The sequence below is a fragment of the Dryobates pubescens genome, chromosome 7 (assembly GCF_014839835.1).
Source record: "Dryobates pubescens isolate bDryPub1 chromosome 7, bDryPub1.pri, whole genome shotgun sequence".
Classification (NCBI taxonomy): domain Eukaryota; kingdom Metazoa; phylum Chordata; class Aves; order Piciformes; family Picidae; genus Dryobates; species Dryobates pubescens.
The window spans coordinates 45,121,751-45,145,410 of record NC_071618.1 but is presented as its reverse complement, the minus strand read 5'-3'; the positions used below and the strand labels follow the sequence as shown (position 1 = coordinate 45,145,410).

The 23,660-nt window shown below is 45.5% G+C and overlaps 1 protein-coding gene across 1 annotated transcript in view; it reads right to left on the bottom strand.

The window, feature by feature from the left end:
* The window catches only part of FOXO1 (forkhead box O1), a 66,052-nt gene that overhangs the window by 28,900 nt on the left and 13,492 nt on the right, over positions 1 to 23,660 (bottom strand). The gene's annotated exons all lie outside the window — the stretch shown is intronic.

Below are 23,660 nucleotides of genomic sequence, written 5' to 3'. Positions count from 1 at the left end.
CTGGGGCTCCAATATCCATCCCTTGTCACTGAACTCCCCCAGCACATCTTTGGTTTACTCTGCTCTGGGGCAGGTTTGTCTGGGTGAGTCAAGGACTTCCCCTGCAATATGCAGTTGTTAAACAATGATAGGATAGACTGAAAAGCAGAAGTGTTGTGGAGATGGCAACACCTCTCTGCTTAGGAAAACAGAGTTCAGACCCAATCACTGCAAGCTGTGGTTTAGCTACTGTATGAATAACATTTAAATCACCCTTACAGCCCAACCAGCTATGAACATGTATCGGAGGAGCTCTGCTCACAGCAGCAGCAAGCCTCTCCTTGCTTCCTCTGTACCCCTAGGCTAGTCCATCAGCTGCAACGCTCCTCTGAGAGGATCTGGGGTGTGTTGTCAATGGAGGTATCATTGTATCAGTCAGGTTGGAAGGGACCACAAGGATCATCTAGTTCCAACCCCCCTGCCATGGGCACAGACACCCCACACTAGATCAGCCTGGCCAGAGCCTCATCCAGCCTGGGCTTAAACACCTCCAGGGATGGGGCCTCAACCACCTCCCTGGACAACCCATTCCAGGGCTTCACCACTCTCATGGGGAAGAACTTCCTCCTCACCTCCAGCCTCAATCCCCCCACCTCCAGGGGTGGTCCAGTTCTTCTAGTTTCAGCCTGCAAAGATGATGTTAGGAGGCATCTCGGGAGTGGGGGACATTGTTCCTGGCACTCTGGAGCTGAAGGACAGCCTTATGGTTACAGACTCTCTAGCTGGCAAAAGAAAGACTGCAAAGGAAGTAATGCATGGGTCAAAAAGATAAAGAGGACGCTGGGAACACAACTAGCTGGTGCTTCAAGCAAGGGAAGCTCAAGAAAACAGCATCAGATATTGCAAGTATTAATGTTCTTGATTTTTATACTTATGAACATTTCTTTGATGGGAACTCTTCTCTCTATCCCAACGAAATTGCACGGACAGAAAAAGCAGAACTATTACAAAGCGACACCCATCAATAAAGACAAATCAGTAACTTCCTTCAAATGAATGTGCATCAAGCATGCTGAAAGCATTCCTGAGGAAAATGTTGGGTATAAATTCTGATTGAATTTTCAGCTCATTACCTCCCAGCACATTCAAGTGCCACCAACAAAGATAAAAGAAAGAAAAATAAGAAAGGAGAAATAACATCTCCCTCTTCTCTTATTTATTATTTCAGAAGCTTGGTACAAACTTTACCAAAAAAAAAAAGAAGGAAGGGGAATCAAATCCCAGAGGCTGCAGCAGGCCCCAGAGGAGAGCACAGCTCTTAATGAAAGGAATGCAAATAGCTGTCACAGTTGATAGCTTTCACAATGGACACAGTTATTAATTCATTTTTAAAGCAAGATCACAGGAAAGAAAAAAAGCATGGTCTGCAACACTGAAATGAATCAAAACATCATCTTCATTAACCACAGCTAGGACTATGCACTCTTGCTGCAGATTTCTGAAGGAGAATTCCAAGCATGTTCAGAAAAATCAGCCTATTTTGAGTTTTTGCCAGACAGGCTACCTTCCAAGAACAAAAGTGTGGGAAAAAATACTAGTACAATGACAGAAAACATCCCCACTTCTCCCTCCTGAAAAAGAGACAAACTGAAGATAAAATGAAATAGCTGACAGTCACTGGGTGGGCTCTTAAGGCTCGTGTGTTCCAAGAGCCAAGGTGTGATAAATGATGTCATCTGCGGAGCGCAGATGAAAAGATGAACACGCTGCCTAAAAAAGCACCAGGGTTTTCCCGAGCGCGTCTCCACGGCACATAGCAGCAGCGGTGAAATGCATACATTAAGCCACTTTTCTGTTACTGTGAAATCAAAACCACTATTAAACCTTAACCTGCCATTGCCAAGGCTGATTGATTTCTCTTTGTTTTGTGGGAAAGGTCTGATAAATTCACTCCTCCCCTTGCTTCTGCAGGGGCAGCGCAGAGACACCTTCAACACGCAGATCCCAGCCCCCTCAATTCCGCACGCCACGACCTTTCACGCCCAATCAAACCAACCCCGGCTCAAGCATATCGAGTCCGTAGAATTTTAAGCTGCTGTGAAGCACAAGTCACTTAATGCAACTTTCTGTTTGTAAGGAACCAGGCAGTGCTGGATGGTGTAAACACGGCCACCTGTCTCCCTCCGAGCCTTCACGCGCCGGGCGAGCGCCAGCGCGAACATTTGCTCGCCTCGACCGCTCGGCATATGGCTGAGCTGACAATTTAATAATAGCTCGGTAAGGATGCTGCCAGATTTTTGGCGGGAGATAAGCATGTTTTATCATTAAATATTTGTACTGCAGTAGCACCCAGAGACCTTGAGCAGAAAGGGCCTCACTGTGCCAGGCACAGAAGTTTATCGAGTCAGTGACCCAACAAGCTGACAGCCCAGGACAGCCAGGCTACGTGAAAGAGACTGAGGAGGGTATGTATTACGTGGAGTGCAGTAGAAACAAGTCTTCCTCCCAAATACACCTGCAGAGAATAGAAGAGAATTAACCAGGCTGGGAAAGACCTTTGAGATCATCGAGTCCAACCTATCACCCAACACCATCTAATCAACCAAACCATGGCACCAGGCACCCCATCCAGTCTCTTCCTAAACACCTCCAGTCTACCCATTAGAGTAAACCAGATCAGGTTGGAAAACACCTTCGAGATCATCAAGTCCAACCTATCACCCAACACCATATAATCAACCAAACCATGGCACCAAGTGCCTCATCCAGTGTCCTCTTAAAACACTTCCAGGGATGGTGACTCCACCACCTCCCTGGGCAGCACATTCCAATGGCCAATCTCTCTTTCTGGGAAGAATTTCTTGCTCACCTCTAACCTAAACCTCCCCTGGCACAGCTTGAGACTGTGTCCTCTTGTTCTGGTTCTGGTTTCCTGGGAGAAGAGACCAACCCCCACCTGGCTACAGTCACCTTCAGGGAGTTGTAGACAGCAAGAAGGTCTCCTCTGAGGTATCTCCTACAAGGCACAATTGATCTGGAGACAGAAATTGGAAGGCTCTACTCTGTCCCAAGTTCCCACTGTACTGAGCAACCATACTTTCACGGGGGACACAACTGGTTTACCTTCAGAGTTTTTTCTCTTTATGTATCACAAAACTACACTTCCAAGGCAAAATCAAAGTGGGCATTTGTTCTGTGGACATCACTGCCAGCAGCTTCATTAACAGCATCAAACACTGAAGTTTTGTTTGCCACAAAGTTTCCATCAAAAAGCTGCATGTGAGCATTGCTCTGGCACTGCAGATTGTTCTCCTCACAGAATTTATAGGGTACTCTTATTCGCCATGATCCAGCAAAATTCCTCTTCCTCCCTCAGGTTACAGCAGTATGATTTCATTTTAGTTGTTTCATAATGTCTGCTGGCCTTAACAAATAAGTGAAATGTGAACAGAGGAGATGAATGAAGCAGGAAATCTGGTTTGGGGACACCTTCATTCCATTCACACCGCTAAAGCTGGGTTACTTATACAGGTAAGACTGGAAGCAGTCCTCCCAGGCCTGCATCTAGTGGCAGTCATGGAAGAACAGAAAACAAACCCCCATATAGCACAGCTGTCTCCCTCTTACCCTGCAAACAGCATTTCCCACTCAGTGATTTCCTATGAAAACAGCCTCTACTAAACCACATGTCAGGAAGCTGAAGAGAACTGTGACCTGTGGTACAGAGGAAAGTTTCTGCTCACAAAGAAACTCTGTGTACGGAAAATTAGCAGAAAGACTTAAGCCTGATTCACCTTAACCTATAGACAACAACAAAACACATTTTGCTCCACTTTTCTCTCCATGAAAACAACTGCTGCAGAGACAGGATTTTAGCACACAGATGTTAGTTGTCTCCTACAGGCTGCATGCAAGTAAAGCGTTTGCCTAGGCAGCAGCACCCTTACCTAGCCATTGGTCAGCCTATGCAGTTCAGGTTTGCTTTAGGGTTTTGATTATTGGCTTTGGTTGCTGGTTTTATTTATATATATATATTTATATATACTTTCATATATATATTTGTTTGTATATATAGAGTTATATAATTATATATAGAATAAATATATCTATATATTATATTATAGATTACATATAATTAATACCATTTACAAAGCAAAAATAATATAATTATATACATTTATTTATATCTATATAGAAGACATGATACACATACTTGCAACAGAACACCAATATTTTTGAGAGAGACAGACATAACTATTTCCTTATATGTGTGTATATAAATCCTTAGATGAGGCACCCTGCTGAATAACGCTGCTCAACAGCTGGTAACATCTCCTCCTCCCCTCCCCAAGGAATATGCAGAGGCAAGCTCAGATAACTTACTTTCCCCTAATGCTCATACCAATGCACAAATATTTTTGCCTGTCATGTGTTTTCAGTTGCTTTTTATGTATCACATTTGCTCTGACTACATATTTAACCAAAGGTTTAACTTAAGTAACCCACAGTATTTTAATTTGCCTCTGCAAGCCCCATTCACAGCTGAGGGGTGAACTCTGTCCTCACTGCTATTTGTGGACATGTCTGCACATGCAAGTCAGCCTCATTCTGCCTTCCTGCTCCTACAGCTGAAGGTACTATACACAATATATGACTTCTAAGAAGGTTGGAATGGTTTTAGTGAAAGTTATCCTAAAAGAGACTCTCACTATTTTAGTGTTAATTTTTGGGGGGACAGTCAAGAGGATTCTCTTTTGTATTTAATATTTTCTGTGATTTCCTGCTCTGAACAAGAAATATGACTGAGAAGTTCAACAGCAGCAAGTGCTTTCTCGATGGAGATTCTCAGCTTGCAAAATGCAGCGAGCATTTTATGCACACCAGTAACAGCAGTACCGCCTCATGGCTCAGGAGCTCCGTGGGACACTAGCATTATTTGCTATTCATTCAATCTAACAAGACAAATCAAGAACATGAAAATACAGTCTTTATGAAGAGAGACAGGTGTAACCTCAAAACTCGGCGTGCTCCAGGTAGCCATCCAGATAGCCCTTCCTTGCTTGAATGTGAAGGTGTTTCACTGGATAAATGCATGACTTTGCCTTGAACTCTAAATACAAGAGGTGCCAGGCACAGAGGAAAAAACTGTAGCAGAGGATCTTAGGCCTGCTCCACTGAAGGCCATTTTGATATTCTGAAATTCACTTTTAAAACCTCCGCTGTGGTTGCTGTCACGTAGCAAACGGAGCCTGCGGGCAGACCGTGCTAAATGCACCCCGATGAATCGTTTGTAATCCTGACATTAGGCCTGGTGGGTCAAATGTCTCCAATTCTCACCAGCTCCATCTCACAGATTCACTGCCACTGGATGCCTACCACCTCGTTCTCCCTGTACATCAGTCCTCCTCTCTGCGGGCGAGGAAGCCAGGCATGGTCTGTCCTGGCCAGACAGCAATACTCGGGGGGAGAAATCCCTTTATGACTGGAGCTCCTCCCCGTGCCTCTTCCTCCCTGTGTTCACTATCATTGTGCTGTAAAACAAACTGGAGGGGAGATGCTGGGATAACAATCACAGGAAGAGAGCTTGTGACAGCCCAGTCACAGAGTTATGGTGCCCCGAGACAGGAGGGCAGAGGTTGACACAGGAAATGCTGCTGAGAGCAGGACCCTGCCCTGGCTGGCAATGGGCCTCTCAGGGCTATGAGTTTCAGGAGCAGAGGGAAAAGGAAGAAGAAATGCATTTTGCCCTTTACCATTCTATAGGAAGCAAAGCACACAGTGGCATGCAGCTGCCACACTGCACAGGCTGCAGGACATTTGAATTGAGAAAGGATCTCAAGGATCTGCACTTAGGAAAGTCCTTTTCGCTCGGCTTTCTGCTGCTGCAAGCTTGCAGTAGGCTCTGCTCTGCTGCATTTTGGCACCATGTGAGGAATTCAAGGTCTCCCTCTCCTGAGTCAGGAAAAATTTCTGCAACACCTGCCATAAAGGAAGGACTTCTCCCTCTCCTAAGACGACTTCCAACAGCAGCAACAAGTAAGGTCTTTAAAGAAAAGCATCTGCCAAACCAAAACACAGACCTGTGGTTTCCAAGGGACTGAAGTGCATTTGAGCGCTGCTGCAGTCTCCCACACCGCCGCACACTGACTACAACAGAAGTCATGAACTAAGGAATGAACTGAACACACCTCTGGGAGAAACAAATTGCTTTATTTTTGCTATTTCAGAGTCCTGTGTGCTCTGCATTGCACTAACAAAAACCAAACAAACCAAAAGGAAAAAGCCCTTGTGAAAGGATTTCAGATTATCCTCAACCACATGAATGCTTACGTTTCTCTGGTGACCATGCTTTCTCTCCCCTCACTTTCTGCTGGAGGAGCAACAACAGCATCACATGCTGCACTGCAGGTCTGGGACAGGATAGATCTTCATAAACACTCAGCCATGTGTCTATCCTGTTTTCCACATTTCCAACTTCAATGCCATTTATTTATCCATTTTGAAATGCCAGCACAAACACGAGTTTCGGATCCTCTAAAGGCTGTCCACTCTGGCAATATCACAGCTTTTGATTCCTTTACCTCTCTATGCTGGAACAGAAATACAAGTTTCACTTGTGTTTCTCTACCCCATTTCAGTCAAAACTCCCATTTGCACAGGCCATGCACAGCAGAAACACTGAGCTTTGGCTGTACATGTTCTCATACTTCTAGTAACAGCTTCCCTTATACTTTAACAGCCTCTTTAACATGTTACTGCAGCCGGTGACTCCAAGGGTGGTTTAGAACGAAGCCTCCCCGCATAAACGCCTCTTTGAGAAGCTCTAGCCTGGCACCACTTTCATGCTGATGCATGTGATAGAGGCCAAAGTCTCAAAGCTATAAAACCCAGCAAGTTCAATCACCCACAGGAGCAGGAGGCACGGCATTCTGCCCACACACTGCTGTAGAAGAAAGTAGACCCAGACTTCCTGATCCGATTAGCAATCCTGGCATCAAACCCTCACCCAGACAAAGTATGTGTGACTGATACTTGCCTAGGAACAGCTCAAAGTTTCTCAACAGCACAGGCAAAACTGAATCTGGTGCCATTACCAGGTTGGTATGTGGGAAGTGGAGAACAACCCCAAAAAACATGTTTTCCCGTCCCTGTGGCATGACTTCCCCCATCCACCTCGTATGCATTTCCACCGCAGCATACCCATCCCTTATCTGCTCAAACTCAGACTGAACTAACCACATCTGTCCAAGCCTCATGCCTTCTACAAAAAGCTGTCTTGCCCTGCTGCAATCCTTATTCATGGCCAGCAACTTCCAGGCTGCTGCAGCAGGGAAGAAAGGACCAAGCTGGGGGTTTCTTTGCCTTGGGAGAAGGAAACAGTGGGGTGGGGAAGAAGAACCAGGACTGAGAGCTGAGCTCTCTTCTCTCACTGCAGTCTTACAAAGGGGCAATGATGATTCCAGGCAAACCTGTTTTAGCAGGAGGTTTGGAATAGTTAATCTCCAGAGGTCCCTCCTAACCCCTGCCATTGTGTGATTCTGTGACTGAAGCTGCTCCTCCCAGTGCAGCAGAGGACTGAGTGGAGGGGAAGTCCTTACAGTCTCTGGTTCAGACAACACTGGCAGCCATCCCCCTGTCAGCTTCACCTGTGTCAGAGTGCGCCTCAACATCCCCCACTATTTGCACAACGGCTGGTGTTCAAGAACACTGGAAGGTGTTTTCACCCCAGCTCTGCAGAGAGCATGTTAGAAGGTCCATTTCCCATCAGGTATAAAGAAAAAGCTGCTAACTGCAGTACAGGAGCTCTTCCTGGGAGCAGCCTTTTCAGAGAGCATATTTTATAACAGAGGGAAGAGAACAGAAATGTTGTGGCAGGGAAGAACAAGCCATTTTCGAACTTTAACAAGCAGGCAATATACTTCATATTAAAAATATTTATATATGTGTATATACATATAAAAAGACTGTTTCCATGTCCCAGAAAGACAGACACCTCAAAAATCACACCTAAATGCTTCCTACAATGCAACTGCTTAAGAATTCATTGCAGCCTTCTCTGACTTTCCATGAATGACAACCCTGGGGGGCAGTCGTCTTCGGTGGATATTCAGTGGTGGGTTCACAGAGCAAGTAATGGCTCAAAGAAAGAAGGTGAGTAGAGACCCAGGAGCATGAAGTATCACACCCTGGTTTGGGTTTCCTGCAAGCTGAGCTCAGAGCTCCCACTGTAGTCTTTTTTACAAAGCAATATGCTTCCTAGAGGAACTCTTCCTGTTAAATACTTGGGATAACTACCACCAACAGGCTCTCTAGCAGACTGCTGCTCACTGGGGGTTATAAGCTATGTACAGGACAAATAGAGAAGTGGTCCAATTGTAACTGCTTGATCCTGAAGGAGAATTTCCAAAACACCTATTCAGCTACAATTTCTCAACAAAAATTCTTCTACCATAAAGCAAATGGCCTGCAGGAGGCCCATGTGCTTGAGACGAATACAAACCTAGCTTGAGAAACTGATGGGAAATGCGGGCTTGGGATGATCCACTTCATTATTAGCCTTAAACCAGACTTGCATATCAAAAACTGCAGTAGAAAGAGGTTTGGCATTTATGAAGTTAATCACCAGTACATTGCTACTTTACTATAAAGCTTCCTCTTACCCAGCACTGTGCATCTAAGAGATGTAACCCCCATATGTTTCTTTGCTGACCTGGATGTAAGTACCTAGAATTCAGTCCTGCAGCTCTCATTGTTATCTTAACGCTTCCAAAACATGTGCAATAATGTCTTTGCTGTTCCATAAATAATGATGTACTTCAGGCCTTTTGAAGTTTAAAGGAAAGCATCAAGCAGAAAGAAAGCTCTCTTAGGTGGCTTCCCTAGAAAGAGACTTGTGGTAACAAACATGCAACGCAGCTGGACTAAGTAACAACAGCAGAGAAAACACAAAGTATTTTGACAACACAAAAAGGGTACTTAAAAAAAAGCCACATTGTAACTGCTAAGGAACACTTACACATTCTCTGTTGATACACACACAAGGCTCATTGCTTACTCTGAATTTAAATCACACAGCTCTTCCTACTTGCACACCAACATGACCCCAAAAAAGCACCTACCCCTCAGTTTAGGAAAGATGTTGAGGTGCTGGAAGGTGTCCAGAGAAGGGCAACAAAGCTGGGGAGGGGTCTGGAGCACAGCCCTGGGAGGAGAGGCTGAGGGAGCTGGGGTTGCTTAGCCTGGAGGCTAAGGAGGAGGCTCAGTTGCTCTCTACAACTACCTGAAGGGAGGTTGTAGCCAGGTGGGGGTTGGTCTCTTCTGCCAGGAAAGCAGCACCAGAACAAGAGGACACAGTCTCAAGCTGTGCCAGGGGAGGTTTAGGCTGGATGTGAGGAAGAAGTTCTTCACAGCAAGAGATTGGCCATGGGAATGTGCTGCACAGGGAGGTGGTGGAGTCACCATCACTGGAGGTGTTCAGGAAGAGCCTGGATGAGGCCCTTGGTGCCATGGTTTAGTTGATCAGACGGTGTTGGGTGAGAGGTTGGACTCGATCTCAAAGGTCTTTTCCAATCTGGTTAGTTCTGTTCTATTCTAACAACCTCCAAAGCTGCTACCTGACTCTCACACAGGAGCTCCAGTGCCATTCACATGTTAAGCCTGTCCTGGGAGAAGCTCTCTTGTTCTGCAAACACCACAGTCAAAGTCTGTTCAAAACCTGTGCCTTTCACTTTCCTCTTCAAGTGAGTGCAGGTCAGTAAATGACAAATTACCAATCTGCTTCTCACCGTGAAGGCTTCATGACAAATTCTCCCTTGGGTCTACCCCACTCTCAGCTTATGTGGTTTTGTATAACCTCTTCCCATCGTGGGTTTTGTTTGTTTGGGGGTTTTGAGATTTGATATGGCAACATTTTAGCCTAGCATTTCCTCTTCATCTTGGAACATCTGTGCAGATCCATGGCGCTGAGTGATGGCAAGCCTACAGAAAAAGCAGTCAAGGTATTGGGTCCTTGGACAATTTAAGGAGAGCTATGCTGGTTGCATACCTGAGTTCCTTCTGCATGCAAATACACAAAGATTACAAATTTATGAAGAGGTAGCTTAAAAGACAGGCTTCATACGAAAAGCAAGGAGACCAGGAACATGGTTTGCTTCTTCCATCACACAATAATTTATGAAGCCTGGAATTAACATTTACTTATTAAAAAACCAAGCAACCAAACAAACAAAGAACCCCACTCCTGTGGGGACCATCAGATGTTTTCTCCCAGAAAGTCTATGCCTTTACCTGTTACACATCCTTACATACACTAGAGTTTCAACAGAGCTAATGAAAAGTTCCTGGGCTACTCTGATGAACTGATTTTGCCATTTCCATGGAGTCTGAAGCTACCAGACACTCTCTGCCAGGTTTTAATCCATATGCTTTCCTGCATTCTGATGTTGACAGCTCCTAAGTATCACATACTGCCTGAAGAGGATTTAAAAACAAACTACCAAGCAGAGTTTACTGCAGAAACCTACTAAGTAGCCTTTCTGATGCTTTGTTCAAATTAAGCTGAACAGCTAAGTGGGCAACCTGCATTGGTTAAACAACAAATTAGAACAGAATAGAATAGACCAGACCAGGTGGGGAAAGACCTTTGAGAACAATGAGTCCAACCTATCACCCAACACCATCTGATCAACTAAACCATGGCACCAAGTGCCTCATCCACTCTCTTCTTAAACACCTCCAGTGACGGTGACTCCACCACCTCCCTGGGCAGCACATTCCAATGGCCAATCCCTCTGTCTGGGAAGAACTTCTTCCTAACATCCAGCATAAACCTCCTGGCACAGCTTGAGACTGTGTCCTCTTGTTCTGGTGCTGGTTTCCTGGGAGAAGAAACCAACCCCCACCTGGCTACAACCTCCCTTCAGGGAGTTGTAGACTCCCTCAAACATCAAATACTGCACATATTCAATACTAGAAGAGAGAAATGCTGCCACACTGGTGTGCTTTCTGAGCACCCATGGGGAGAAGAGACAAAACAGTAAAACATGTGTTGAATAGTGTATTTGATGGCTAACTACAGAATGCTGCTAAGTATCAGGCTTCAAGAAGACATGAGTAATCTCCTCATCAAGAATAGACATGATGAAGCAATTAAAGAGTAATTTAAGAGCAGATTATGCAAAGTCTAACTTCTTCAGGAGAAATAAATGGCCAAAACACAGGTATTATATGCATAGGAAGTCTCACTGAATCTTGATTTAGTATTTGTACTCAAACATGTACTATCTGGCAAGCACAAAATTAGCCTCTGGCAGATGAACTCAACAAGAAATCTCTGGAGAAGCTTTACTCTGAGGTTCATTTCTCCATCTTCCTCCTAAGAAAGCAATTCAAGCTCTAGTGCATAAGCCCCCACACAAAGTCAAGGGGCTAAGATCTTCAGACATGTCAGCCAGTTCCTCTACCTGCTGTTTGTCTCTTGCAAGTAACTACACGTCTGAGGGAACTCATTCCTGAAGACACTCTCAAGGCAGATGACTTTCTGACCTAACTTCCTACTTCTTTCATTATCTGTGTGGAGCTGTTGGTCTGAGCAGAAGAGAGACATATGGTAAGAGGCTGTCCACTGTGATGCATATCAAAGAGCAAAAGACCATCTGCTATGCTTAAAGAGCTATATGGGAAGAGTCTTAGCTCATCTTAAGTGCTCATCCTTGAGACAGCTGGGGAGGGGTCTAGAGCACAGCCCTGTAAGGAAAGACTGAGGGAGCTGGGCTTGCTTAGCCTGGAGAAGAGGAGGCTCAGGGGAGACCTTGCTGTCTACAACTCCCTGAAGGGAGGTTGTGGCCAGGAGGGGGTTGGTCTCTTCTGCCAGGAAACCAGCACCAGAACAAGAGGACACAGTCTCAAGCTGTGCCAGGGGAGGTTTAGGCTGGATGTTAGGAAGACGTTCTTCCCAGAAAGAGAGATTGGCCATTGGGATGTGCTGCCCAGGGAGGTGGTGGAGTCACCATCACTGGAGGTGTTTAAGAGAGTGGATGAGGCACTTGGTGCCATGGTTGAGTTGATTAGATGGTGCTGGGTGATAGGTTGGACTCGATGATCTCAAAGGTCTTTTCCAACCTGGCTAATTCTATTCTATTCCTGAGGATCTCAATATTCCTTTCCCAGATATCTTTCAATATATAACTACCAAAAGGCTATCAACTGCACAGGTGCCCCTTTTATCACTAAATGCAGTCACAGTCACAGGCTGCTACTGAAAAGGTAGACATGTCACAACCAAAGGAGCATTCTGGGCGCTGGCTTGGGAGCCAAACGCTCACATTCTGATTATTTTTGTTACCAGGCCATATATTTTGAAGTTATTTATACAAGCACCAAGCATAATGGGACAGATGCTTTCATGAACACAAAGAACGCAAGCCAGGACTTATCATACAAAGATGCAGCAGACATTTCCTGGGCTATACACAAGTGCAAGGATAAAGTCGCTCGCTCAGCATCAAAGCACAGTTACCTCCAAGGCGCGGTGAAGCAGCCACTCCGCTTGAACACCCTGGGTTTGTTTGTAAGAAGGGAAATGAGGCTCAACTTCTCCAGCTGAAGCTGCAGAGGAACTCAAAGCAGGCAGAAAGTAATTATTCAGCTGGAATTTGGCCAGGATGCTGGAGCTAGCCCTGCTGTTCTTGCAGACTGTGTCAGGGGACTATGCAATGACCACCACTGCTGTCTACTGAGTCATCAGCACTGTGTCCTGCAGAATCCAAGTTCTCCTTAGAAACATCCCATTGCTGGATTAGGCAAGCCCAGCCCCGGTCAGCTTGGGACAACAGGACAAGAAGGAAGGGTGAGAAGAATAACTATTAGTGTCACTTTCAAGAGCAGTAAAATTTACATGGATTAAAGGGATGAAATCTTTATATATAGTAAAAAGGATAATTACAACGAAGGCATCTGTCTAGCTGGCACCACCTACAGCAAGACATGCAAGCAGTAATTGTACAATAACAACGTAGTGTTTAGTGTGAGGTTTAGGACATTCTGCCAGAAAACCTAAAGCATCCAGGTTGTAAAACACTGTAATAAGCAGGTAATCCCCAGCCTGGCGTCCAAGTTACTGCCCTAACCTGTTCCTTATGATTATAAAATGTCTCAGTGTCAGCAGGTTCACTGTGAGTCAGAGCTGCAATAATAAATGGCTTATTTTCCATCCTGATGGAGGAAATACATCACGGCTCATTGTGGCTCACTTACTGAGGCTGCCTTTTTTTTAAACAGGAAAATGTAAAAATAACCAAGTCATTCTGCCTTGATACACTTACTTGTGATTAACAAAGCCCTCGTTACAATCAAATCAGAGGAGAAAAGGCAGCCTGTTTTCGGTACGGTCTGCAAAAACAATACCTGAGGGGAAAAAAACACAGGAGCAAAAACACTGCACAAGGAGGCAAATATGAAAGTTGTGACAAATAGCCTCTTGGCCAGAGCGATTCCACCGCTCCGCTCCTGTAAACAGCGGGTGGCCCGAGCTAAGGTAAAAGTCTAGGCCCTAACCTCACCTGCACTTCTGCTCCCGAGAAACTGTCTTTAATCAGGTTCCAGCACTCCCAACGTGCTCACAGCTGCTCAGGACCTCTGGCTGCAGACTCCAGAGGAACGGTGCTATCTCTTGCTTCACGCGTTGCTGGCAAGCAACAGTGCCCTACTTCTGCTGGATCTGCCCAAACACTGCGCACAAACCACACTAACTGTTTCACTGAAAAGTACTCAGAGACAGACAAAGCACCAGTATCCCAAAAATACTCATCCTGTACCTAGCACAGAAATACATAACAGCAGGAGTATGGCCGGTGAGGTGCAATCAGTCCTTACACTGTCTGTGAGCGAAGAGAACGGTAACGAGTAGAAGAAAATAAGCCTCATTATTTTATGTCCTTAGCCAAAAAGCAGACATATTAAGATGGCTATTTCAAGCTTGAATTTGGAGCACATATTTTTACACACACACACACAGAGTGGCCTACATACCTAGAACACTGAACAGAAGAATACAGAAAGCATACGACAAGATGGGGAAACAAAAACTATAAGCAAATTATATAGAGGACACAGTCTCAAGCTGTGCCAGGGGAGGTTCAGGATGGATGTGAGGAAGTTCTTCCCAGCAAGAGAGATTGGCCATTGGGATGTGCTGCCCAGGGAGGTGCTGGAGTCACCACCACTGGAGGTGTTTAGAAAGAGGCTGGATGAGGCACTTGGCGCCATGGTTTAGTTGGGCGATAGGTTGGACTCGATGATCTCAAAGGTCTCTTCCAACCTGGTTAATTCTCTTCTGTGTATAAAAATGTTAATAGCGCTCAGATTTGAAAAAGAAAGAAAAACACTTGAAATAGTAGGAAACAAACATAGCCTGGTGCCTGCAGAAATTGTAAAACAGAAGAAATCTGGGGTGAGTATCACAGAGGCAGCCCTGATCGCTTCCAGGGGAGGTATCTGTCTCACAGAACTGCAGTCTCTCTGAACCTGCATGTTTGCAATGCACAGTAGCTGAGCTTAGACATACCAAGAATGCAAAAGTCTTTGGATTCAAACAACCTACTGAGAATATAAATTTTCTCCAATATTTCACTCTGGGGGGGGGGGGGAAATGTCATTTTTCTGCATTATATGTAGAATAGCAAATTGTAATCTAATGCTTTGGAGTATGAAAAGCAACTGTTAACTCCCAGAGTAGCGCTGCTAATAAACTGGCAATCAATAACTACTAAGTTATTTATGACCCAAAGCCTAATGCTGTACCAAAAATGCAGATAAAAGTGCAGTTGGTTTTGCAGGGGTGTCTCCTGACTGCAAGCTTTTCCAGCATAGAGTTTAAGCATACAAATGGACAATTTCCTTTTCTTGCATATCCTTTCTGCAGCTTCTTCTGCATTCTTTGGTAAATCAGATTTATCACAACCTTTAAAACCTCAAGAGATTTTGGTTAACGGTGGCCAGGACTCAGAGCTATAGCTGCAGCAGGTCAGAGTTTTCTTTCCCATACATGTTCTGCAGTGACAGAGTCTGCCTGTGAGACAGGCTGCAGTGTTGGTCTCTACCTCGTGCTGCCTTCTAGCTGAAAACCCCAAATAATTCGAGTTCTGTTCTGGTGCTATCCATCAGCCATAATTCTTGGCAGCCCTGAAGGCAGCTACTTAAAAGGACTAATGGTCTCGCAATGGAGTCATGGGACTTTGACTCATAGTCCCAGCTTCAGCTGCAGGTTCCACCACCAGCCCCCACACAGCTCCAGCCCTCTCCTTTGCCCTGTGCTCCTTTCTCAGCTGCCCCACCAGCAGCAGCAAAGGACACTGAAACTCTGCTCCTTTTGGGCTTCCCTGGGCTTCAGACTCTTTTGTGGACGTTTGTGGTACTTTCAGGTTTGCCTTTGTTTTCAATTGCTCGTCCCAGCTGTCCTCAAGAGAAACACATGTCAAAAGAAGTGAAAACATTGGCATGTGAAAGGCTGATACACTAAAACTACACAAACACAACAAGCCAGGCCATGGTTTCCTGAGGGTTTACAAAACCCCTTTTCCACCATGTCCCACACAGCTTCCCACAAACATAACCTCACCCCCACAATCTGCACCCCCTTTCCAACTCAACTGCTTTCATTCCTTTGCCTTTTGCAGTCCCCATGTACTGCAAGCTCCCTGTACAGAGCCCCCCAAACCCCACAGCACCCTTCAGCCCCTTCTAAACATCCCTCAGGGGTCCACTAGGTTCACAATCTTTGTCTGGCCAGCAAGTGGCTACCCACCAGGAACAGATCCTAAGCAAGGCCACTTAACTCTTGACCCAAAGCTCCTTTTTCCTTTGGTTGGTTTTGTTAGAGATGTTTAATGACAGTTTTTGTTTTGTTAGAGATGTTCAGTGACAGTTAGCCATAGTAATGAACACCACAGCAAGGAGCATAGAGGCTGGATTCATTACTGCCTTGTGACTCATTAAAGGGTTTTTTCTCAACTGAGTTTCCAGCATTTTTGGGCCGCGTTTCACATCAGAGCTCCACTTCAGAAAGTGCTGCAAATCAAAACAATTTTGATGACAACACTGCAGGGTAGCACAAGCACTCAGCATCTGGAAGGGCAAGAAATTAGGGTTAATAAATGTCCCACAGACAGAGACAGGATTTTTTTCCCTCTCTTCCACACTTTGGGTTTCAACCTTTAAAAATGCAGGAGGAATGCTTCGTTTCAAGCTTCTGGGTTTGGTTTGGGGTTTTTGTTGGGGGGGGGGGCTGGGTTTTGGGTTTTTTTCCTTCATTTATTTCCATTTTGGCTTGTGACAGGAACAGACCTGTTCACTGACATTACACAGTGCTGCTTCTGAAAGCTTTTCTATCCTACACCAGTAGAAGCAAAAAATCTCTTCCTTCTGACCCAAAGATCATGGAAAAGAATACGTATGTCTGAAGACAAGACTTGCAGACAGACGTCATACCTTGCACTGGACAACAGCTGGAAAAGCACACAAGCTGGGAACCACACAAGAGCTTCCTTTAGCTCTTTTTATTATTGCCATTTTCAGCAGAGGGATCGCCATTTTTTTAATTACAACTCATAGCAAGCCACCTTCCTCATCAACTGCAGCTTGTTGATAGCTAACTCACGGAATTCTGCACCTTTTCCTTTGCTTCTGCACTTAAGATGCAGCTGAGGAGCTCATGCTTCCAGGCAAAAATGGGTTTGGCTTGTTTGTTTAACTGCTAGGAAATCCTATCACACCTTTCAGCTGCAGGTTTTTTCCGTAACAAGCCCTTCCATCACGTAGCAGACTGTGTACCTTGAAGATATTCCTTTTCTCTGTGACACGCAGCTTCTTCTCTTTAGAAAGTAAAATTTTCCTTAACCAAGCCTCAGCAAAAGAATGCAGGATTCTACACAGCAAAAGGCAAGAAAAACACAACTCATGGCACTCCTGATTTAACTCACATTTCAAAGGCTTCTCATTTCCTCTCTCAGTCTTGTCTTATAAACACTACAACCCAAACATTTGTTTGCTTTGATTACCGTAACTCCCAAATATGAGGAAACTCCTCTGCAACCCGCTGAGGTTACCAGCACCTCAGAGCCTTTGTCCTCACGTCAAACCCTTCCAGCCTGCACAGACTTTCTAGGAAGCACAAAACGACTTGGAGTTCAGCTGCTCCTTTACATCTGTCCTGGGAGCAGGCAAGCCTGAGACCGGCCCAAAGAGCACATTCTATCACATGCAACTGGGATGCACAGTGTGTGGCTCTGTATTACAGGCTCACAGCATGTTAGGGGTTGGAAGGAACCTCTGGAGATCTTCCGGTCCAACCCCCGCTGCCAGAGCAGGGCCACAGAACCTACTGCAGGTTGCACAGGAACACATCCCGGCAGGTATTGAAAGTCTCCAGAGAAGGAGACTCCACAACCCCTCTGGGCAGCCTGTTCCAGTGCTGTGACCCTTACAGTAAAGAAGTTCTTCCTTGTGTTGAGGTGGAACCTCCTGTGCTGTACTTTACATCCATTGCTCCTTGTCCTGTCAAAGGGCACAAGTGAGCAGAGGCTGTCCCTTCCTTCTTGACACCCAGCCCTCGTCTATTTCTGTACATTTATTAGATCCCCTCTCAAACTTCTCCAGAATAAAAAGCCCCAGGACTCTCAGCCCTTCCTCACAAGGCACATGCTTCAGTCTCTTAATCACCCTTGTAGCCCTCTGTTGGACTCTCTCAAGTAGATCCCTGACCCTCCTGAACTGGGGAGCCCAGAACTGGATGCCATATTCCAGGTGGGGCATCACTAGAGCAGAGTAGAGAGAGAAGAGAACCTCCCTCTATCTGCTGGACACCCTCCTCTTAATGCATCCCAGGATCCCATTGGCCATTGTTGCCCCATGGATAACTTGTCCACCAGGACTCCCAGATCCTTCTCCTTGGGGCTGCCTTGGGGTTCACCTCCTAACCTGTATTGAAGGTTCTATCAAAGGGTCTTATTTTCAAAATGCAAAAGGCTGAGACCCCTCTTGGGCTGGATATGCATGGAAGGTATGTGGGGGGGAAAAACACCCCAAACCCCACAAACAAACACAAACCCCCTACATTATGTGTGAATGCTGTGGTTGTGCTCAGTTTTTCAGAGATCAGAGTTAAGACTTTCCAGTGCTGCAAAGCAGGGTCAGGCACTGGTTAAACCCCATCTAAGACTGTCACCTTTGCACCTCCTTGGAGGAGCCAACTATTGCTACTGCAATAGTAGAGAAGTCATGGGCCTAACAACTGGTCATTTTTAATCTTTCTTAGAGAACCCTCTTCCCGGTCCTTTAAAAGCCACTGTGGTAAGGACAAGAAGGTATCCAGACCTTGGTTTCCAAATCAACTTGCCAAAGTACAGCCTGCACAGAGAGAAACTCAAAGGTTCCTAAGCTCTGAATGTCTGTTCAACAGGGCAAAGCGGGCCAGGTCCTCAAGGACCCAACATAGAAACAACAAAGTGTGTGATACCATTGTAGCACCGTGGACTCAGGACCACAGGACTGGATGTGACAAGGCTGTTTTGTCAATACTTGACGCTGCCCCTTGGCCTTTTCCCCAAACTGACAGTATCTCATCATTTGAGACCAAAAGGACCTGTGGGAATATTCACACGGGCTGCCTCCTTTCTAGGGACTTATTCATCATGCCTGCTAATGTATTTCCCTCGTGAACAGTTGGAACAGAAACCTGTTCTCCTTCACCAGCTACCCATCCCAAACAGAGCAGCCTCCTATGAAGAGAATGCATAACCCTCTTCATATCTGCCTTCTTTCCCTTTTCCTGTTACCCCAGGGCTTTCCTTGCAACACCAGCAGGTGTTTTGAACGACAAAGTGAACACACGGAAAGGAACCACTAGGCTTAACTAAAGGCAACTATGACACCTGTCCACTTCAGGCAACCTCACAAAGAGTTCAGAAGAGGACTGTGGTCTACACATCAGCTCATCAGCGAGGGACAGAGAAGAAACCCCTATTTCCTACTTTGAAGCTTCAGTGCTGCAGAGGAACCTCAGAACCTCACCAGGCTCTCACACAACCAGTTCCCATCAGCAGTTACACACATGATCACAAGGTTGCCAGAACAAGATGAGAAGTCAAATCTTAAATCAAGATTTACCTGGCAGAGGAAAAAAGATGTTACAGGAGAGTAGGAATATTCAAGTCAGTACAGATACATTTTGCTGTTCTATGCCTCGTGTAATAAAACTCAGTGTAAGTGGTACTTTAGCAAAGCAGCAGCACAGGCAATAAACCTGGTCAGAAGTTTCAGACAATAAAAGCATATTCTGCTCATTGTAATTTTTTTCCCCTTTAATTTGGAAGGAAGTTTTCCATTTCAGTATAACTCAGACCCCGTTAAAGACATTTCTAAGAACAGGCACATTTCTTAGAGCAAAGCTCATTTAGCACTCGCTTAACAGCAACAGCTTAAAGCCTTGATTGCCAATTTCAACTTCTCCCCTGCGTGATTCACGTATCCCTGGGATAGGTCTGAGCAAAGGATTCTCCCAGCAAAAGACAGACTAATCAGATTTTTTCAACTCAGTCAAGTATCCTCTTTATGCCATCCGACCCCAGTGGCAAAATCTCTTCTAATAGCAGATCTCCCCATGTTAAAAGACAAAAATGTTCACAGGCTAAGCAGTGGCTTAATCAGAGCCAAGAGGCAAAGCTCTTACCCTTGGAGAGCCATAAATGTTATCCCTGTCTCATTCTCATTCCTAATCCTTCACACTGCATTGGCAAGTAGCTCTTGTACAGATGTGCATGCACCCCATTTCAGACACGTGCTTGACAGTGCAGAACTTCCTCCACATGCAAGGCAGCATTACTACCTTGCATCTCAAGGGCTGGCACGGAGAGGACAGATTCTTGTAGAGGTTGAAAGGCCCCAACACAGTGGCCATGACTGAGCAACAAACCTGAAGAGGGCTGAGGCTTTCCACCCCTCTTGCTGAGCAGACGGGCCATCCATACACAGAACAGAATTCTTCTTTCCAGTTTCCTTGACCTCCAGCAAGGAGGGGAGACAGGACTCAAGTCAATCACTTGAAAAGCTTAGGGGGCAGCACAGCAAAGCTGCCCCTCATGCCTGCATCCCCAGTCTCGCACACTGCCATCGGGCAGGGCCACCAATTGCTGAGCCACCACAGGGATGCTAGCCCGAGAGAAGGCTCACGAAAACAAAACGCTGCCCTGGTCCACAGCTGCAAATTCAGCTGGTGTGTTGCTGAACCCTGTTGTTTAGCAGAATAACTGGGGCAGTTTGGAAGCTTCTACCTCACAAGAAATCTCCACTGCCACAGCACAGGGCTGAGTCACAGATGAAAAGACCTGAAGACCTCGGCATGACTTGTATTTTATGCACCCACCATCTGATGCTGCTTCCACACAACATGCCTAGCAAAAGACTCATACTGGTATGTGATCTTTGATGTAAATAGTTAGAATAGAATAGAATAAACCAGGTTGGAAGAGACCTTCAAGATCATCGCATCCAACCCATCAACCAATCCAACACCACCTAAACAACTAAGCCATGGCACCAAGCACCCCATCAAGTCTCCTCCTGAACACCTCCAATGACGGCGACTCCACTTCTGTCTCAACTTGGATTATAACTTGAAAGTTAAGGTGGTTTATGCACTTTCACTTTAGCCTGCTTTCCAAAGGACAGACCACAGCCCCTGTTTGCCTGTTGGGTATCTCCACGGCTTAGCACGGCAGCTTGCTAGCAATGAAGAAACACAGCAAATACCAGCTCTTACCCCAGGAAGAGACAGGAAACATGGGGGGAAAGATCAAGCAATGATGCCAGTAACTATAGTGGGTTATGCTCTTCTTCCCCTCACATCAACCTCTTCAAGCTTGAACAGCTTCTACCTCTCTCCCTTGGGAGAGCCACTTAGCCCTCCACCTTCCCTGATGCCCCACCTCTACATCTGATGTTCTGACTCTGACCATCTTTGAAAATGGAAATATTTTTTTCTCAGCTATATATTTTGAAGTTGTTGACAGCTTTTATTTCACACACAAAGAGCCTCCTGCACACCTGAAAGCTTGTCAGCCTTTCCTGGATGATACCTTCAGCTCTGAGAAAAGGCACTGCCTCCTTTAAGAGCATCACGATGTCACCAACACCACCACTGTTTCCTGCGTTCTCAAATCCAGTGCAGGGGGCAGTCACATGCTCCTGTTTGTACATCCCATAATACAAGGCCCCTATTTATCAATAAATGCCTTGAGGTACAGAGCAAAGCCCAAGCTAATAAAAATCTGCCAGCTTTATCTGTTAGTGTTTCTCATCAGCAACAGCAGTGACCAAGGAAAAGTGAAGGGAAATGGGGATGCATCATAGAAAGTCAAAAGAGTAAAGAAGAAAAGGAAATGAATCTCCAGGTATGTGAAGAGTGAAGCAATTGAGGAGGGAGGAGAAGGCAACAGAAGTTAAGACCCAACTTTTTTCACTGGTTTTTTGTTGTTAATTCTAATCCAATGTGTTAAAGAATGACTTCAAAATACCTGCAAAGAGACCAACGAGACATTTTGCTCAGTGCAGAACTAAGCACCGGAACTCATGGCTGCAGGATAACTACTGGAAAATAACTTGCAACGATTAAAAAAGGATTAAATGGGTTTTATAAACAACAGTATCTGCTGTTAAACATGCTAAAATAAAATTACAAGAGTTAATAACCCATTTGCTTCAGGGCACAAACTAATCCTCATCTAAGTGTAGCATATATCTGCCTGCATGTCAGCTTGATATCTGGAGCAACAACTCCTATCCATAGGCAAGCAATCCTTGCTTTTAGTTCCTGGCATTTAAAAAGTGCCTTTCTTGCCTGAAAAAGAGAGCATGCCATTGTCCAGGCCTTCAACTGACCTCACATAATTAATTCTGCAGTTTACCAGCTACAGCTTTCCCTCGAGGGGCATGGGTGAGATGCATGAAAAGGGAAGCAAGCAGTTTAATTGCTCTGCACTTCAATGCTCTGCTCTCGACTTCTTCAAACAAGGTTCCTCAGAGCACTAAACCCAAGCAGGAGATAAAGTTCTGGAAAAAAGCTTGAAGACATGAACAAAGCACAAAAATCTATTAGCACTTCTTGGTGCAACAGTTCACCAGCCAAATCAGTTTATGAGAAAATGAGGTCTTCAGGAAAGGCAGCAGGGGATTTTTTTAACTATGAATTAACTCTGCCTGGTAGTAATTAAAGTGTTATCTAATATCATGGACTGTTCTCAAAGGCAGGGTAGGGTTGAAGCACAAAGATCGTGATTCTAGCCCTTTCCAACCCCAAATCCAAACCCATGAACCTTTCTAACAGATTGGCTAGTCTCCCAAATAATTGCTTCTGGACAAAACACAAGTTGGGACACAACATGTCCAGTGCTCCACTGTGGTTATGAATTGCTGGTTTCAAATGCCAGCTTGCCCTTTCCCACAGGTAAGGCAGCTGCATGCTGGGGACGCTCCTCCCCTGGCTCAGAACTGCACCTGGAAGAACAAGTCTTGAACATCAACCCTACAGAACTTACTTCACAAGTAGCCTTTCCCTCTACACTGCCAGGCTACCTGCTCTGGTTCCATTTGCCTCCAACCTCTTTATTCTCTTTATTTTCAAAAGGGGTGCAGGTCACAGCTGGCTGGGTTTGGAAATCCCAAGGGTCAATATTTGACCTGTGTTTTCAAAAAGGGACCTGGTGGTGGTTCTCTTCAACTCACTAGCAGGCCAGATCAAGCATGCCCCGTGCCTTGCAAGTCTCTGCAAAGTCTGGCACTGACCAGCCAGCAGAGCAATATCCCTGCATGTTGAACTGATAACCAAAGCAAGAAACACAAAATGCCTGCTGGAAAAAGGAAAACCAAAAACAAACCCAAAGCCCCCACACCCAAAACTCTGAGACTGAATTTGTTTTCAAGTGAATGCAAACACACTGTTTCAGACCACTGTATGTGTGCATTTCCTCTCCTCCCCTACTGCTGAAACAGCAAAGGATGCATGGCAGATGGTATGATTCATCTGAAAATTACTCTAGCAGAACTCTATTAGCCTCTAAGGAGTAAACTAGGATAAAAATATTCTGAATGTTAACTTAAACTAGGCAGTTGTCAAGAGGAGTCATCAGGTCAGTCTCCTTGCTTAGTCTGCAGAACTTCTTTCAATCAGCAACAAGCATTGTACAGGAAGACACCATCACGTGCTTGTCGTACCTCCCAGGAACAAGAAGGGAAGAAACAGGAACAAAAAGGCTTATTTTCCCACACACAGGTAAAACTGTGCCACCCAAAGTCAGGCCAGGAGCTGCAGCACATCATCTTGCCACCACCAGTCACACCTGGTGAGAAGGGCTACATTCAGCTTCCAGAGACTGGACATCTTAGCTGAACATAGAAGTGCTCAGGTGAAGACATGCAGGAGACCTCAGGAAATCGATCCTCTACCCCAAGGCATCAGAAATTGTGTCCAAGACATCTGCAAGAAGTTGCTTGGCAGTAACATCCACCGAGGAAGGCACCTCCAGCCCCAGTTGCAGCCCCTCAGCTCACTGATCATGGAGGACACAGGTAGGCAGCAGACACACACACCTCAAGGCAGTGAGTGAATGCAGTGGTGGGGTATCACCACCTCT